Genomic DNA, 17,559 nt, shown 5'->3' on the forward strand with positions numbered 1-17,559 from the left:
AAGTAGGAAGGAAGAAGGTGGATAAAGCCCACACATTAGAGACTCGTAAATACAAAACACTTCAAGTTGTTGGGTGTGTTGAGCCACCGTCAGTAATTCACTTGTTTTAAAGGTACCATTCTGCAAAAGATATTTAGATCCTGTTCGCAAAGCACTGCTACTCTGCTGAGGCAGAGGAATCAGAAGGCTCCTGCTGGATGAAGGGCCCTTTTGTTAGAGTGAATTTGGAGAATGAGGGGCATGGCACACGCTTCTCAATCTTTCAGATAGAAGTTGCTTGGGAACAGAAGGCATGGACCAAAATCTGCAGCCTAGATGTTCCCACATGTTCCTGGAGCCTACAAGAGCTCGTAGCAGTTTATAGCAGCACTGAAACTTTTCAGATTTTTTGTTAGATTTCATATGGAAAAGGGAAATATAAAATTTGTCTTAACTTCCAGCCTGGGTCACTTGAGCACCATCTGTGGCCTGCCTTGTACAGAAGGCACCAGGCTGCTTTGTGGCCCCCCACGGCTCCCCAGCCTCATCTCTGAAACCACGTTTTTCTTGCTTTATGGATTTATTTCTTGGCTCTCTCTCAGGCAGCTCTCTCCTGAGAGATTCCTCCTCTTTTAGTTCCTGTTAGGCCTTTTTGTTATGCAGAATTTTATTTTATTCTAGCTGCTCCTTACCTGCTGCTGGAGTTAACCCCTGCCTTACTGCCTGGAGTTTGTAAAGCCCACCAAATCTAGAACAAAACAAATCCTGAACTGTATCTATTCCTTCAGCTTGCTGCATTTCACATACCTAATGACATCCCTCAGACACATGTATAAGAGTTCACAAGGAAGGAATTTTTTTGTTTCACAACAAGAAAAAACCTGGAGCAGTGTGAGTTTAGAGGAGTCCGGTCTGTGGAAGAAGTTTCCTGTAGCTTGATGCATGCTGGGCAAATGAGGAGGCCAAAGTCTGCTGCTGCTGGAGTTCGACACGTTCTTTTTTGAACTTTGGATAAAAAAGCAAAGAAATAGAAAAGGGAAATGTGCTGAGACTCAAGCAAAGATTTCTTCATTTTGCTTTTGCCATTGTATAATCTTTCATTAGCAGCTGTAATTAGTCAGTACCAGACCATCAGTGGTTATTGAAGTGTCTGCAACTAATTAGACATGATGTTTTTATGGGAGTAAGCCCGTTAGCCTAAGAATTTACACTAACTGTTCTTCTGAAATGATGAGCAGAAGGCTTATCACGGTGGCATTTCTCATCTCAGAAATGGTTTTAACATCAGCTGTGGCTATGTTAGAAAGAACAATTTCTCTTGCCTTCTTTTGCCAAGGAGAACCAGAAATTCACACTAGCAAGTCAGTGATGAAGGTCTGAGTTGATCATTCTGATTGCTGTACACTGGAATTCTTAGAAAACAGAATTTGCCCATAAAACCTATCCTTGTTACGTTTATCTTTAGCTACTGCAAGTCCCTCATCATATACAGAATATATGGCTTGAGTTTTCTCTATAGATACACTGGCATTACGTAAAGGCAGTGGAAAACTAGAGGTGAGATTTGCTTTGATAGATGCATCTCCCCTTTTTAGGGCTGTTTCCAGAAACAATATTGCTCTTTCATTGCTAAATGAAACTTCAGGGCCTGTTATGTCAAGCAATTGGCAGAAGAAATTTACTATCAGACAGGACTGAATTGCACTGTACATGGGCTAGAATTGCCCGTGCTCTGCCTTCATACATTTTCATCATTTAACATGTGTAAGGACTAAAACTTGCAATGTTAGGCAGTAGTTACGTTCTCAAAATAAGTGGGAGCATTATAATAGATAAATCTATTTAAAAAGAGATTCCAGTCTTGGTCAAAATCTTGGTTGTTTGCAAAACTGATCCTTTTTGGGAAGCACTAGAATTTTCACTCATGCCATATTTTATTGTTCAAGTGTCCATCAATGAGTGTCAAAACATGGTGAAGTCTCCAGAACTGTACTTGGCACCCACTAGAATACTAAATTATTTCACTAATGAGCAGTCACTCTGTCATGACAGCCCCAAAATTCATGATGATGGTCTATTTAGGTGTAATTCATTAAATATGAATGGGCTGTACAGTCTAATTTTATTCCCTGGAAGACAAGAGGAAAAAAAAAAAAAAGAAATGGTGAGTAACGGGAATATAATTTGTAAGGCCCAGAACTCTCACACAGTAAAATCCAAGGGCAGAGAGTGCAGCTCACAGCCATTTCTCCCCTCTTTTCAGTGGGAATTGGGTGCTGCCCCAGCACTTTTCCTGTGACCCTAACAAAACACCACAAATATCAACAGTGTGGTGGCTCTCTTGTCATTCTGGGGGGCTCCCTAGAGGAGAGGTGAGCTGTGAGGAGGAGCCTAGGTTGTGATGTGAGAGAGAAATGCCACATGAAGTGGTCTGGGCTGGAAATGTGGTGGAAAATACTGGGTTGGGGTTGGAGGGGGGGGGAATCCGCCCCCAGGTGGTTGTGAGGAAATGGCGGAGCTAACAGCAAATGGCGGGTTTAGGGTGGGGAGTGGAAAGGGGAGGGGACCTGAAAGGGCAGGATTGACAGAAAGTGCTGAGGTACAGCAGCTCTGGTGTCTATGGGGGAAGCACTGGTATTGTCCTTGTCTCTGTGTAAGTGTGTGTGTCCTTGTTCTTAGGCCAGTTTTAAAGTGTCTGCAGTGTACTTAGCTAAACTTCCCAGACTGAAAGGAAGCTCTGTGCGTAACTGTAGGGCCATCCTGGTGGTGCCTGAACAAAAGGAGAATTTGGGCCTTGTCCCCTTGCTTTAGGGCAGAGCTCAGCCACTGTGTAAATCTTTAGGCCAGGGGTGGTCTCTGTGATCAGGTGGCCTTGAATGGGAAAGAGGGATCCTTGTGTCCCCTGGGCCCACCTCATGACCTGATACTTGGCTTGCCATCAGTTTAGAAAGTTTTCTTTGAAGGCTGGGGGTTTGTGGTGCTTGGGTTGTGTTGCTCCTGTATGTAACTTATGGGATCTTAAAGTAAATTCACAGGGTTTGAATTAGCTGCCTTGGCAATTGCGTTTTTTGGCGTCATTAAAATGATCTTAATTTTTTATTTTTCTTCTCCAGCACTTGAGCTGAAAAGGATTCAAGAGGAACAGAATGTTTTTCACACTATTATGGGTACTGCTGCTTAATCTCTTCTTCAGTGTCACATTTCATTTCTGTCATTACGGGAACAGAACAGAACCAGATTATTGTGCTCAGTGATTTCTCAATAAAATTCAGCTTCAATGTCTAGGTTTTTTACTTAGGAACTTTCAGTGCCCTATCTGCTCTAATTCCCACCAACAGCACGTGTAATTTTACCCGTGCTTTGCTTCCTGTTCCTGAAATCTGTATTTAATATTCATTCTTTGAGGGGTTTCTTCTCATAGTCTTGTTTGTGTTTGTATCTTGGTTGAGACAAAAAGAAAACTCCCTTATATGTTGTTCTCTGTAATCATTAGGGTTTGATAAGGAGATGCTTCCTTCTGCCAGCATGGGGCCTGCATTAACACGTAACCACTCACAGGAAAACATTCTGCAAAATTATGGGAGCCCAGATTCTTGAAGCACCAGGTACCTCCATACGTCCATACAGTAAGTACCTCCATATGCAGGAAAATCCAAAGTACAAGTCAGATTCTTTTCAGTTTTGCTCCTTCAGGAGCATGAGCAAATGCAAAGCCTGGGACTGTTGCCCATTTGCTGAACGTTGCCTGCTTAAATATTTAGCCCCCGTCTGTAGTAAGGATTCCTGTACATGTTTAAAGTGCTGTTAGGCTGCTATGGGTTATACGCTATAAATACTTAATGCTTAAACAGGGAAATTGGAGAAAGCACGCTACCACATGTTTAAAGTGTGAAAGGGGATGCTCAATTCCTAGAAAGCAGGCTTGAGACCACAGTCCAGATGACAGAACAGGTAATAAAAATATATTAACATAAACAGGCAGGGACGCAAAAGCCTTGTTTAGTGGTAATCTTATCTCCAAACAGGTATAGAATAAATAGATTAAAATCAATTTGGGTCTCCAGACCTTTGCAGTAATCTCTTTAACTGGGGCTCATTAATTCTCAGGGAGATTAAACTCCATGACTTTAAATGCCCAAGTTAAAAGTAAAATAGCTAATTTAGCTATAGGATCTCATTGGGAACAAAGTAGAGTATTAGTATTCATACGAAAATTTCCCAAATTAATGACCCAGGGAGAATATTACATAGGTTTAAGATGTCTAACAAAAGGTATTTCTGTAAAGAATGTCTGATTATTGTCTTTTTATTGTTCAAGGCCATGTATATTTGTGTTTTAAACACCTCTGAGGATGGAGATTCCACAGCCTCTCTGGGCAGCCTGTTCTTGTGTGTCACTGTCCTCATAGTGAAAAGCTTTTTCTTATTTTTAAATGGAATTTCCTCTATTTCAGTTTGTGCGTATTGTCTCTTGACGTGCATCTGGGCACTGCTAAGAAGGGTCTGACTGTTTTCTTTGCTCTCTCCCTCAGGTATTTATACACATCGATACGGCAACCATCACACCTCCCTCCAGCCCCAGCCCTTCACTTCTTGTCTGACAGCTGCTCCAGTCCCTAATTCTCTGAGTGGCCCTTTCCTGGACTTGTTTTGGTATGTCCATGTTTTTTTAATTTTTATTTTTCTTCTTTTTCTGGGGAGCCCAGAGCTGGACACACGCCAGCTGTGGTCTCACCAGTGCTGAGTCGAGGGGAAGAAATGCCTCCCTCTGTCCCATGTCAACGCAGCCCTCAGGGCTGTCTGTCTTTGTTGCAGGAGTTCATGCTCAGTCCCATGTGAACTATTTTTTCTAAATGGCTTATTGTGAAGCAGCACAGCTTTCTTGGAGCTGATGGAGGAGCTCAGGGCTGCTTAGGAAACTGTAAAAGTATAACTTGTACAGGAATATACTGACTTACAGTGGTAGCAGTGTTTTCTATTGCTGGACCTAAGAACAACTTGTTTTAGCAGCTGCAATACACAATTACTTGGAAAAGGGCTGGAAACTATATGCGTGACTTGTTATTACAGAATAATAGCAAACCAGCTTTCTGAGTTTTGAGACATGAATTACAGTGAAAAGCGAAATTAAAATGAAAACATCCACTTGTGATTTCTCTCTGCAACAACTTGACTCGCAGCTGAGTCTCTGGTGTGCTTTTATGTATAGTGATCGATGTCTGCCTTAGGCTATAGAAAAAAGCACACAATACTTGTGTTATTAAAATAATGGTTAAGCTCCCATTGTCTTCAGTGCTGTTAAGAGCTGTTGAACTTCCAGAGGTATGGTGTGCTCCCAGGACTTCTTTGGATGATGAGTGCTCGCTGCCTCTTGACTTCTGGTTGTTTCTGGTTTGTTTTCTTCTGTCTGTCTCTTGTCTGAAGTCAAACAAAATGCAGAATTTTGAAAACAGTTCCTCCCCAGAGCAGGTGCCATTGCATTTAGCACGTGAAGTGTTCAGAAATGCTACCAGTCTTTCAGCACGGTGCAGATCCTAGAGACAAGGGCTCTTGCAGCAGGAGGGTTACCAGTGTGCACCAAGAAGCAGCCCCCTGAGGCAGGGCAGAGCAGCTTTGTGTTATTCATGGTGCTGTGATTTCTGTGCTGCCTGCTCCAGCTGCTTTGAGTCCCTTGAGCTAGAAGCGAGCAACCCAAGTCAACTCTGACTTGCACAGAGGTCATAGCTAATCATTTTAGGAGAAGCTATTGTAAAGATATTTGGGAGGAGGACTGAGGGGAATGACGCATTTAACGGGCTTGATGATCTTAAAGCTCTTTTCCAACCTAAATTATTCTATGATTTTTTTTCTTGGGTTGACATGACAGACAAAAGTTTTTCATTCCCAGCTGAAGACTCCTTTTACCACTTCCTTTAACCCCAGCTTTGAAGGCTCAGCTGGTTTAGATCGAACCTTTGAATTGGGGGAGCTGGAGGATCAGATACCAGGGTGATGGGCAAACATCTGAACACCCAGGTGGATAGAAGGAGGTGGGAAATGCTAGTTACCACAGGTTTTCTTCCAAATCTATTTAAAGAACAAACACTTGCTGACATTTGTGCCCATACATCATGGGCATTTTTTTCTTGAACTGTTTGTGAGGGGTTGTCTAAATGAAATTGAATTTTACTGGAAAAAAAACGAGATGGTTTTGGCAATTAACTTTCTCCATGTTAACTGACTTGCAATTAACCTGCTGGAAATGTCTTTAATGTCAGTGTCATGTTTAAATATACCTTGTTGCTTTAATCGATCGTGTAATCACAGTCTTCATAATCTGCTTTGGCTTTGTGCTTATTACACTGGGACCTGGATTGTCACTCAGAATTATTAAGTCTAAAAAGTTCTCCCTTTAATGGCAATTAACACCGAACCAATTCATTTTAAATATGTAGATGGAGATGTGATTAAAATGTGGGTTAGTAATGCAACGTAACGCTAACGTGAAGCCTGGTTTTTCATGGGGACTGCATTGCCACCTGCAAGCAGGCTGCCTTACAGCTGTGTGTTTGGTGTGCTCCTGGAAAGTGGGGACATCTGTGAGTGCCACCACCTCGCAGACAGGTTGTGCACAGGACCCCGAGGCTCAATAGCTGTCAAAATAGGGCCGTGGATCCCGTTCCCTCTGACAGGTGGTGGTGGCTGCCTGCCCCTGTCCTTCAGGAAAGCAGCTTATTCAGGCAATGGAAAAGCTGGGCTTTGCTGATTTGCCTCCATGGTATATGTAGGCATCCCAGTCTTTGGTGACAAATGTAATTTTTGGTGACAGATCACTGAAAAGTGTCTCTGGGTGAAGGCTTTTGAAGTGTGTTATTAGCTTGTTTGTTTGTGCTTGCTAGTGTTCGGTGGGGGTCTGGTTAAATACCATGCTAGCTGGCTATTTATGTATGGAGATTTCTCTTTATAATGCATTAGAGGCAGAAGTATTAAAATTATCCAGTGGACCATATTGGAAAGATTTAAATGCCTAAATGTGATGGTGTAACATGCTAAATTGTAGCCTTTCTAGATCTTCAGATGCCTAAATATGAAGTCTTTGCTGACCTGCAGCTGGTCAGCTCAGCCCTGACTGCAGTCTAATCCCCATGTTACAGGTAAGGTTAAGCCTGCCTCCTTTGAAGGGCATTTCACCTTTTCATAACTAGCTATGAAAAATACAAATATGAGTGATAGGAGTGAGCGGCCGTGGGTACGTGCGACCTGGAGGATGACTTTGTGAGGTGCTGATGTCCATCTTCCCGTGGCAACTTCACTCTGAGTCTCTGGAGGAGACCTTCCTCCTGCAGCTTACAGATAACTGTCTGCTTGCATGTCTCAGTTTGTTTCCCTATTGTGGTAAATATTTACCTAGCTTATAGTATGGCTTTAAAGTTTATCACCTTGGGTTTTTACCTTCACGTTTTGGAAGGTAGTTTCAGAGCAACTCTAGCGGTGTTGCCTGAATCTCAGCTGATACAAAATGTGCAAGAATTCTGTTTGCTGCCTTAACCTGAGGTCAATAGCCAGATTTTCATGAAAATGTGTGTCTACATGTATATAAATATGTATGTGGGTGGAGTTTGTATGTACGGATATCTAGCTTTATATTTAAAGTCCAGATGTAAGCAAGCTTGTTCAAAGACAACCATGAGAAATCCCAGACCATTTTATATCAAGGAAAGACTTCAGCCAAACTGTTCCCCTCATCACAGAGGGACTTTTTGCTACCTGTAGTGGCAGACATCTGTGTGCCACGGGGAGGTAAGTATGGGTAAGTGCAAGGCAGCCAGAGCAGACCATGGCTGGTGTGTCCCAGAAATGTCCTGCATGGAGCCTGCAGCACAGTACATGTGCTACTCTGAAGGAATATTTTTGGAGAGGTAGGTTCCATCGCCAATCCCTGCACCTGCTGGGCAAGGGGCTTTCTGCTGCAGTTAAGACTGGTTGGGGTGTGAGGTCATCCCTGATCCCCAGGGCTGCCAGTTCTTACTTCCAAGAATGAAGCAGCCTACATGCAAAGGTGACCTTGGAAGTGCACTTTCTGGAATTAATTCCTGATTTTTTTTAGCATTCTTCAAGGAAGTAGTAAAACCAAGCAGCATTCCAGCTGTTCCTGTGTTTCTGCAGATTACAGATATTATTCTATTATGCGTATTTGAACATTGACTTAATTTTTAATTAGGCTCCTGTGCCTAATTGCTCGGGAAATACACCTCCTAGTAAAAAATGTTGCTCCTTACTACTTATAAAAAGTTAAATACCTCATCACAAAACACGTTGCATTCTATAAATGCCTATGTTATAGCTCATTACACTTATATTTTTAAGTCATTTTAAATAATGTGGCTTTCTTTTTAAAGCTGAACAAAATAAAGTATTTGCTTTAAAAGGAAAAATGAAATCATGGAAAATAATAATTTATTATTCCAGCTCTGACAGTCTAGATATCAATTTTATTCTGTTCTGCTAGTATTGCGATGGCGTTGAAAGTTGCCTTCTCCTCCCAAAACAACAAATGAGTTTTGATTTCTCTTCATTAAATGCATCATTAATTCCTCCTCCTAGTTTTTGTTTGTTTTCCCTTCCATACTCTCTTGTTCCTGTAAATTTAATTCAGGCGGTGCATCCATCACATTCTTGTAATTAGTACTTGGAAATGCGAGGTCTTCCAAGCATTATCTCTCCTGTACGAGTGCTGGGAGACAGACAGGTCCATTTGCCTCAGGACTTTGCAATGATTTTTCGAATTTCAATCTGGAACTTGAATTTGGACAGAGCAGCATGGCCCTGGGTGCTTTTTCAAAGTTCAAGCCACAAACTAAGCAATTTCCCACTTTTATCAGTCCTTCAGTTTCCAGTTTGATTCTCTCTTCAGCAATGGAAATAAATACAGCATCGTGAGGACTCGTTTTAGAAGAGCTACTGCTTTGCTCTGATTTTTCAGGTTAAGTGGGACCCAGGACTGAAACGTGTTTAGCCCCTTGGATTTCCAGCCTTTAAAGAAACCGGGTGCCTGTTAATTTGCTGCATGGCAAACTGGAGCCTGGACTGAGGATGCAGGGGGATTCTCCCTGGGGCTTTGCAACCTCTGAGAATTTTCATTGAAACTATTATAGAAATTATTATCCCCTACTTTGTTTTGGTCAGGGCATGCCCAGCTGTAAAACGGGTGGCGGTGGAAGTAGCCGTGTGTTTGTGTCCCATATATGAAAGCCTACTGCTAAAGGTCTTATTTTATTTTTTTTTAATTAATTTAATGTAATTTAATAAGAAACAACCCCACGTTTGGCTTTTCATGGTCTTTTTTGAATTCCCCTGGCCCATCACATAGCTGGAAGAAGCCACACTTTCTTTTTGTCCATACACCCTGAATAGCATGTTGAGATTGAACTGGACTTTTTAATGAGACGTGATATTAATACACCATAGTTGGGAAATCCAGGGTGGTACTTTATTGAGGAGGAGGTGAGAAGGTTATTGGGGGCCAAACCAGGCAGACATCCGTAGGCAAAGCCCTTACTGCTCTACATGGGAACATTCCTGGTGCAAGCCTGTGAGCTTGCAGAGCCTTTTTTTATTCTTTCACCAATTTTGGATGGCTTTCTGCCTTAGGGTATTGGCACTAAATACTCTCCCACGTACAGTTATTTCTAGAAGTGAATCAATAGGTGGCAGCGTAGCGAGGAATACAGCTCTGAGTATTGAGGCCACCACATGGCCATTTATTCCTAGGAGCCTGGGTGAGTTTAGGTCCTTGATTTAAGAAGCTGCATCCCGTGACAACATCTGGGTACTGCGGGACAAATCACTGCTCGTCACCAACCCCAGTTTATCTGCCCAGCTGGGGTAATGATGCTTATCTCCTTTACAAAATGCTTTGAGATACGCGTTTGTTAGGTTTTATACAAGGAGCAGGTTTGATAAATTATATCTCTCTTTTATCCATGGGCCTGAGGTTCCGTCCCACTGCATCGAGCAAGGTCAAGCAGCGTGTTGGGAAGCTGCAGAGCGCAGCCCTTCGCTGTCACCTTCGCCGTGGGGGTTTTTCTTTATGTGCTCTCTGCACCGCTGTCTGTTCTGACCATGGAACAAGCCCTTTCTCTTCGCTTCTCTCAGATTGCTTTAGCGGCTGCCCTCGCTCTCTTTAATGATTTTAAATCACTGCTTTTGATGTCCAGTTTATCTCCCCAAAATACAGCGCCCCCGACTGCATCCGATTCCCTCCCTAATCCCCTGATCACTCAAGGCTGGAGCTAGATGAACTGTCTCAGGTAGCTGTTGACGGCTTTCAAGAAGCAGCCGAATGCTGGAGAAGATCCATCATGCTTTCCTTGGTGTCAGAAAGGTTTTGCTATTAAAGATTAGGGAGGCTGGAGGTCACTCCAAATCACAATATCGTTCACTCCATAAGCCTGTTTTATCCTGTCATCTGCTATTACGTTTTCAAGTTGTTTCTGACCGAGGAGTCGGTGGCATATATCAATTTCTTGCCCTTCAGGCCCTTTAAACAGTAGGATTTAAGCACTGATTGATTCATTAAATGTCTCCAAAGTCAAACAATTTATCTTTTGAAGTTTATTTTTTTTGGTCTCTATTTCCATGAGGCTGACTTCATTTCTGCAGTAATCTCTAGCACAAGGTTCTTATGGTCACTTAAAAAGCGCGTTTAAGTGTGGAATATTTTTATATACATGAAAACAGGCACCAGGAGGTGTTTTTACCCACTTCTTAAAATTGCAGTGTACATTATGGGAATTCATTTTTTTTTTCTTCAGTGCTTTTTACAGTATCATCTATTTGCAGGTGAGATTTTTTTTACCCCCTGCTCATTTTTTGCAGCCCTAGTTTCATCGTTTCACTTCCCGTTTTTAATCTGGTGTTTTGAAAGTGATCCACAAGGGATGTGCCTGTGTATATTAAGGTAGTTCGTGTGCCAGATACTAGAATATAAGAATACACAGCTCTGTCTGCATGCTAATAAGATTCAAGAAAGTTGTTCAATGTTTGAAAACAGTGTATGGCCCCTGCCCCTGCCCACCCACCATCTGACCCTTTCTGTATTGACTCGGAGCAGCTCCAGGCTTGCAAACTGTGTAAATACCAACTTAGAGAACAGCTGAACTCACGCAGGGTCTGAGCCCATCACGTGGGTTTGAATTCAGTCCTTGAGATTTCCTCTTCTGGAGGTTTTATGTGCTTGGAGTGGGGATTAAGATGTAACAAGACACAAAAGAGGTGCTGCTGTGTCGTCTGGCACCTTGCAAAAGCTTTGGTTGAAGGTTTCCTCTATTGTTCTTGATATTGGCTTCAACAATTGCTCAGAACAGCATTTTTATTACCCTTAGGAAGGTTGCTTACCTTGGTGTCTTTTTTCCTGACATACTCTGGCACTTCCTCATGCGTGCACTTGTCTCCTTTCCTGCTAACAGCTATTACAGTGTCTAAGCTTTGCTGGGGAAATGTTCTCTTTGTTCAAAAGGCTCTCGGAAAAACCTCACTGTCAGCCTTAACATATTAGCTCACGTTAGCGGAGCACGCAGAAGTTGATTTTGCATTAGATGTTATTAAATATTAACATGTTTACACTGCAGTGTTAGCCTACAGTCATACACAGCCCTGGAGGATTCCTTAGCTGTCATCTGATTTTTCTAAGCAGACTCCCAGCCGAGGCTCGACGGCTTCCTTGTGGCTTCTCCCAGCACGGATGCAGGTTCTGACTGCAAATACTCACGGTCCATTTCCATGCTCTGTCAAGTGACTTTCTTCAAGCAATGCTGCCGATGCTTTGAGCAAATTCGTGCAGAAACGAAGCAGGAGCCCTCCTCGGGCAGTAGGCATCTCTCAGAGGAGCAGTTTAGGTAAGGTACGGTTTTACTACCAGGATGAGCCTTGCAGGGAGCTTTCAGAAGAAGGCTGTGAGCAGGTAGCTCATCCCACCTTGGGTCTGCTCCGGGGAAGGTTTTGGCAAACAAAACTATGCAGGAACTGGCTGGGTTCACATTAATCCCTCAGTCTGTCCTTGTGCAGGTGGCAGACCTCGAGTACTGGTGTGGAGAGAGTGGTGGGGCAGCGACACCTTTTGTGGGCAACATCAAACGTGCTGTGGTTATGCCCCTGAATGTGTCAAACTGAAGCTGAAAAGGACATAAAAGCAAAACTTCAGCTTGCCCAGTAACCGTGGCTTTTCTACAGGGCAGATCTTGAAGTGAATCTCCCGATTTATTTTCTGTGAATAAAGTCACAAACACCAGCTCATCATCTAAACTACTGGAAATTTTTCTCTGCGGTCCTGTGTACAAAGAATCTCATCATTCCCAAACTCACCTGGGGCAGAATCACCGAAACCAGCATGAAGAGCTATCAAGTTAATCTGGCACTGACTGGGGAAGGTTGGCAGCGATTGCACCAAGTTCTTCAGGGGAATGGGTGGTGGGGAATTGTTAAATATGTGTGTGGGGAGGAAACTGAGCTACTGGCAGCTTGGCCTGCTGAGATCCAGAGGTTGTGCTGTGGTCCTGGTAGAAAGATAGGGGATTTAGTGATGAGAAAATACTCTGTGCAACGAGGTTTGGTCTAATTTAACTTTCCAGTGGTGTTGCCCTTGGTTATCCTCTCTGAACTTGTACAAGTTCAGCTTTGCAGTAATGGTAGCTGTGGGCAGCACGCTACCAAATACTCGTCCTTCCTTCTCACCTTTACCTGCCTGTGATCGATTTGGAGGGACTCATTCATTCTTTCAGAAGAAAAAAGAACTACATTTGATAAAATTCAATTTATTTTGCATGCATGTACTCCTTGGGCAGCATGGTCTTCTCCCTGACATTAAGTAGGGTAACGCACAATATTGTAATGCTATCACGTTCCTAAATGAGCATGTGGAAAAATATCTGTTCTTAGGGGATGCTGCCTGCACTGGGTAAATACATAAGAGTTGTGATAAAAATCCATTTATTTAATTAGTGCTTAAATTATACTGGGGATTTTCCAATCCACAGAGTGTTTGTTTCTACCTTGAGTAATGGGATGTGCAAAGTCTGCTGTAATGGGGACCCAAAGGACTGCAGCTCGTTTAGGGTGTAGATGCCAGGTAAGGACCCCCCTGACTCTCCTAGATGAAAAGCCCCAATTCCTGTATGGGGAATATAAATCACGGGAGAGTTTTTTTTTCCCTTACTTCCCTTGCCTGCTTTGCTGCGGTGGATATTTGCTGTAGAAGAGTAGAAAAATCATTAAAGCAGTAGAGATTGATGATCTAATTGAGATTGAATGATCTAATCTGGCATTCAGTGCAGGAAAATAAAAACTAGGGCTATTGCAAGGTCTGAAGTGTCACTGGAGTTGGTCTTTGCTCAGTAGCATTTTAGCAAATGTTGGAGAACAGATTCTGATCCCAGCGTAATACAATTCAGTTACAATGCATTTGACCTCCTCATCTACTTACACTTAAGGAAAGGTAATAGGAAGGAAGAGCAAAAACTCTGACTTTTTTTCTTTATTAATAAAGTTTTTCAAAATTTCCAGTAATTTATTTATTTATTTATTTTGCCAAAAGCCACCTTTACTGAAAATCATTCAGGATTTCCTCTACAGTAATTTAGATGATGGAGCTGAAAAACCCAATACTTCAAGTAGTTTGTACCTAAGAGTTTCAAGAGAATATTTTATATGTCGTGAGTTTTGGAGATGGCAGAGCTAGGACTCTGTTTATTGCAGCAATATTGCCTGGTTGTGCTTACTAAACTTTTGCCACTGGAAAATAGCTCCAGGAACCGTACAGAAAGCTATTCATCATTTATAAGGTGTGCCTTCAAACATTTGTTTAAAGATGATTTGTTTCAGGGAGGATCTCTGGGGACGTTTTGAAATGAAAATACATTTTAAAATGATGAAATCGCTGTCGGAAGGGAATCATGAATTGTGATGGTACCGAAGTGTAATAGCTGGAAGAGCACAAGGTAATGCCCTGCTCCTGCTGAAAGCAGGCCGAGGGAAAAGAAAGCAAGCTGCTAGAATCAGGCTTTTCCTCTGGGAAAAGTCTCGATATTGCAGTTTACCTGTCCATAATGTGGATTTTGTTTGAAGATGAGCTCTTCATCTTCCTGCTTGCACACTGCTTTGGGAATCCCTGCCAGTTGTGTTTTGCCTGATGGGTTTTTCTGAGCGCAGGCTGTGAGCCCTTTGTGGCTGGGGCGTTGGATCAGCAGAAATCCCTGTGCAGAGATGTGGAGTTACAGAACTTGGCATGAAGCAAACTGGTTTTCCTTTGCCTTGGTCTTCGAGGACCAGGTTTATTTAGGTTGCTGAAAGAACAAGGCTTTTTGTTTCGTTTTGGCACTAGATGGAGCTAGGGGACTAAACAAAAGTGAAAAAGCGACGGAGCATTAAGAGGAAACATTAATGTTGCTTTCAGATGTAAGAGAAAATTGACCCTTAAAGCACCCAGAAGCCTTCTGCTATTTAGATATTATTCACTGGACTTTCACCTAATGTCCTATCCAGGGAAGAGACCTGTTGTTTATCAGATAAAACAGGGAAATACACTTTATTCTGAAAGACACTGTCCCTTGGCTGTCACAGTTAAGGATCTTAATTATCCTTATCAATCCCATTGTAAAGATCTGCTGTCCTAGCAGCTCCTGGCCATATTAACGGCTGACCACGAGTGCTGGGATCTGTGCACAAGCAAAGGTTTCAGTAAAAGTGAGCACCCAGCTGTTCTCCCCTTTGCTCTACGAGTATGGAAACACTTAATGAAGTTGCTTAAGGTTTCATGATTTGTATGACACAAAGGTTATTTTTCCTGCTGTCAGTCCCGGGCCAATTTCAAGTTGTTTGTGGGTGTAAGTGTGAGAAAACACAGCCAAACAAATTTAATTTGGGGTGCCTAATGTACCTGGTGAGAGGTTATCTGCTCTGGGTCTATCGTTTTGTGCATGTAAATCTAGCAGCTTGAGTTCCTCTTTGTTGCTTGTTTGTTGTGCAAATGTTTAAGTGTCAAATAATAGCACAGGGGTGAGGGAATGGGAAACCTCCAAAGAAATCCAGAAATCCTCTTAAATCTGTGGTTTCACCTTCTGGAAGCAGGCTGGAGCAAGCCCCTGGAGAGCAGTCACTGCCTGGGGACATGGGCAGCCACCAGGGCTGTAGGCAGCGAGGAAAGATGGGCAAGAAAGACCTTGTAGTACATGATTACTGCTTCATTCAGGATGGTGCTGAGCCAACTTGAGCTTCTCTATTATTGACTTTGCAACTGCTCTAGCCATAGCTTTGGGTATATGATTTTTAACACTGTGTATCCTTTTCCATTCTGAGCATCAGCAGGATCGAGATGTTTGTGTGGGTCAGGAACCTCCTCTCTGTTGTGCAGTAGCTCCAGTCTTTGCCTCTTTATCCTTTTATTTGCAAACTTTAAGGACTTGAAATTATTTCATAAAAGCATCGATTCTTCGCAGCCAGAAGGGGGTGAGGGGAGAAAACCTCAGGCTGTGGTTGCAAAAGTTGGCAACCTTGGCGAATCCTGAAACTCCCCGCTTCCTTGCAAATGAAGCACACGGTCCAAGGGCCTGAAACCATTCCCTCTGGCTGTGCAAAGCAGGCTTGCCAGAGGCTTGTAGCATAAATAACATTTTTCTTATCACAGGGGTAGCAATCACATTTCTGCTGGGTACGTGCACCCTGGCAGAAGGTGGTTAATCGCCAATTAGCAGCCGCTCCTTCTTAAAAGGCACGGGTAGGACGGAGCAGGAGCATGCTGCTTGCATCGCACGTGGCCTTCTGCATTCGACAGGAGAATATATTAAAAACAGCAGCTGGAAGCCTGATGCCACCTACCTTCCTCCCATGCAAGCTTTAATTATAGCTCCGGACTTGGCTGAGACGTGTCAGTGGGCCTTGTGCTAGGACAGCTTCTTTATAACTGAAATTGGTGTCCAAGGAAGAAGCAAGATGTTGAAACACAAATGCATTTTATGGAAGTGCTTCTGGGCTGAGCTTCAGAATTAAGCTAGATCTCATAGTAAGACAAAGAAATTAAGCCACCTAGAAATCTCTCTTTACATATTTCTTTATTTTTTTTTTATCTCTGCGCAGATTTTGCTGTACAGAGCGATGTCTTGGTCTTATGGGCAAGAAATGTGTAAATAATTTTTCTGTGTTTCAGATGTGAACCATAGCGTGGCCCTGCGGTTCTTAAGTCACTGCTTGAGACCACTGGGTGGAGACAGAGCTGGAAATAGTCTGGGAGTCCCTATTATCTTACCTGCCTTCTTTCCTAAGCCCTGCTGAAAGCAAGCAGAGACACAGCTGGAATGGAAATGGAAAATGCAGCTGTGATTAAACTTCTGTTCCCAAAGCCTTTGCAGGCTGTATTTTTGGTGTCCAGGTGGACATCTTGTAATCTGGTGAGGCCAAAACAGCAGAGATGTGGATTTCTTTTACCTGTAGAATATATGTGCAAATTCTTTTGGTATTCACTTCATGAAATGGAGGGTTTATAACAGTGGAGGGAGTGCCTTCAAAATAGCATGCAAAAGGTTTTTTGAAGACTTAATGCTTTTTTTTTTTCTTTTTTTTTTTCTTGAAACATCCTTTGGGGGCATTTAAAATCATCTGTTGTCAAACTTGCGAAACTTTCTCTCTGCTGGGGCTAAATTCTGTCATCCCAAATCCCTTTTCATGTGCTCTCGTAAAATAAAGCAGCTTCGGTACGGGCAGAAATAGCCCCAGAGCTCTCGGAAAGCCGTACCCTGGCACAGTTCCCAGCAGAAGGTGTTTTAGAGGCGATGTCAGAGCGTGCTCTGCGGTGCTTATTTCTGGGGATCATGTAAGGAAGTGGGAAGCAGAGTGTAAAACAGAGCAGTCTGGAGGCTTAGGTCGTAGCCTGGATCAGTTCTTGGAACAGGATGAGAGGAAGCCAGAAATGATTACAAACCCTGCAGATAAGTCTTGTGTCTTTTTTTTTTTTTTTCAACCTCCTTTTCCACACTGGAAGGTTTTAGCTCTGTGCCCTTTTCTTCCCTTCCTGTGCTACCTCGGAAACGAAGTTTCTATTACCTTTTGATGGAAAAAATAAAGCTTGAGGGGCTCCTGGAAGGTTGTTTTGAGGCTGTACATCTAACCTGTCCTTTGAAGCTTCTGAGCGTCCCCAGGTCTCGAAGACAGACCTTTAATGTTGCTTTTTCCTTATTCAACCCCAAACTTCTCTGTCTGAGTCCTACCTGAAGTCTGCCTTGGCTTAGTTTTCAGCTCAGGACAGTTGAAGAAGTGGGGTTAGAGCACAGAAGGCTTTGCTTCTGCTCTTGGTCCTGCAGATCCCACAGAGGCTACGTGGAACAACCACTTACATGAAGCACAAGTCTGCGGTAGGGTGGAAATCCTATTAGTTCATCATCTCTAGCAATGAGACCTGCAATCCAAGAGGAGTTGGGTTGATTTTTGAGCATTTATTTTTAAGATCCCCCATAAGGAGGTGGTGGTGTGTAATTTATCTATTGCACAAGCGAAGGCTGAGCTTAGAGACCAAGCAGCTTGCCACAAATGCCACCCCAAAGAGGGGAACCAAAT

Source organism: Anas acuta, chromosome 27 (genome assembly GCF_963932015.1).
Source record: "Anas acuta chromosome 27, bAnaAcu1.1, whole genome shotgun sequence".
NCBI classification, from domain to species: domain Eukaryota; kingdom Metazoa; phylum Chordata; class Aves; order Anseriformes; family Anatidae; genus Anas; species Anas acuta.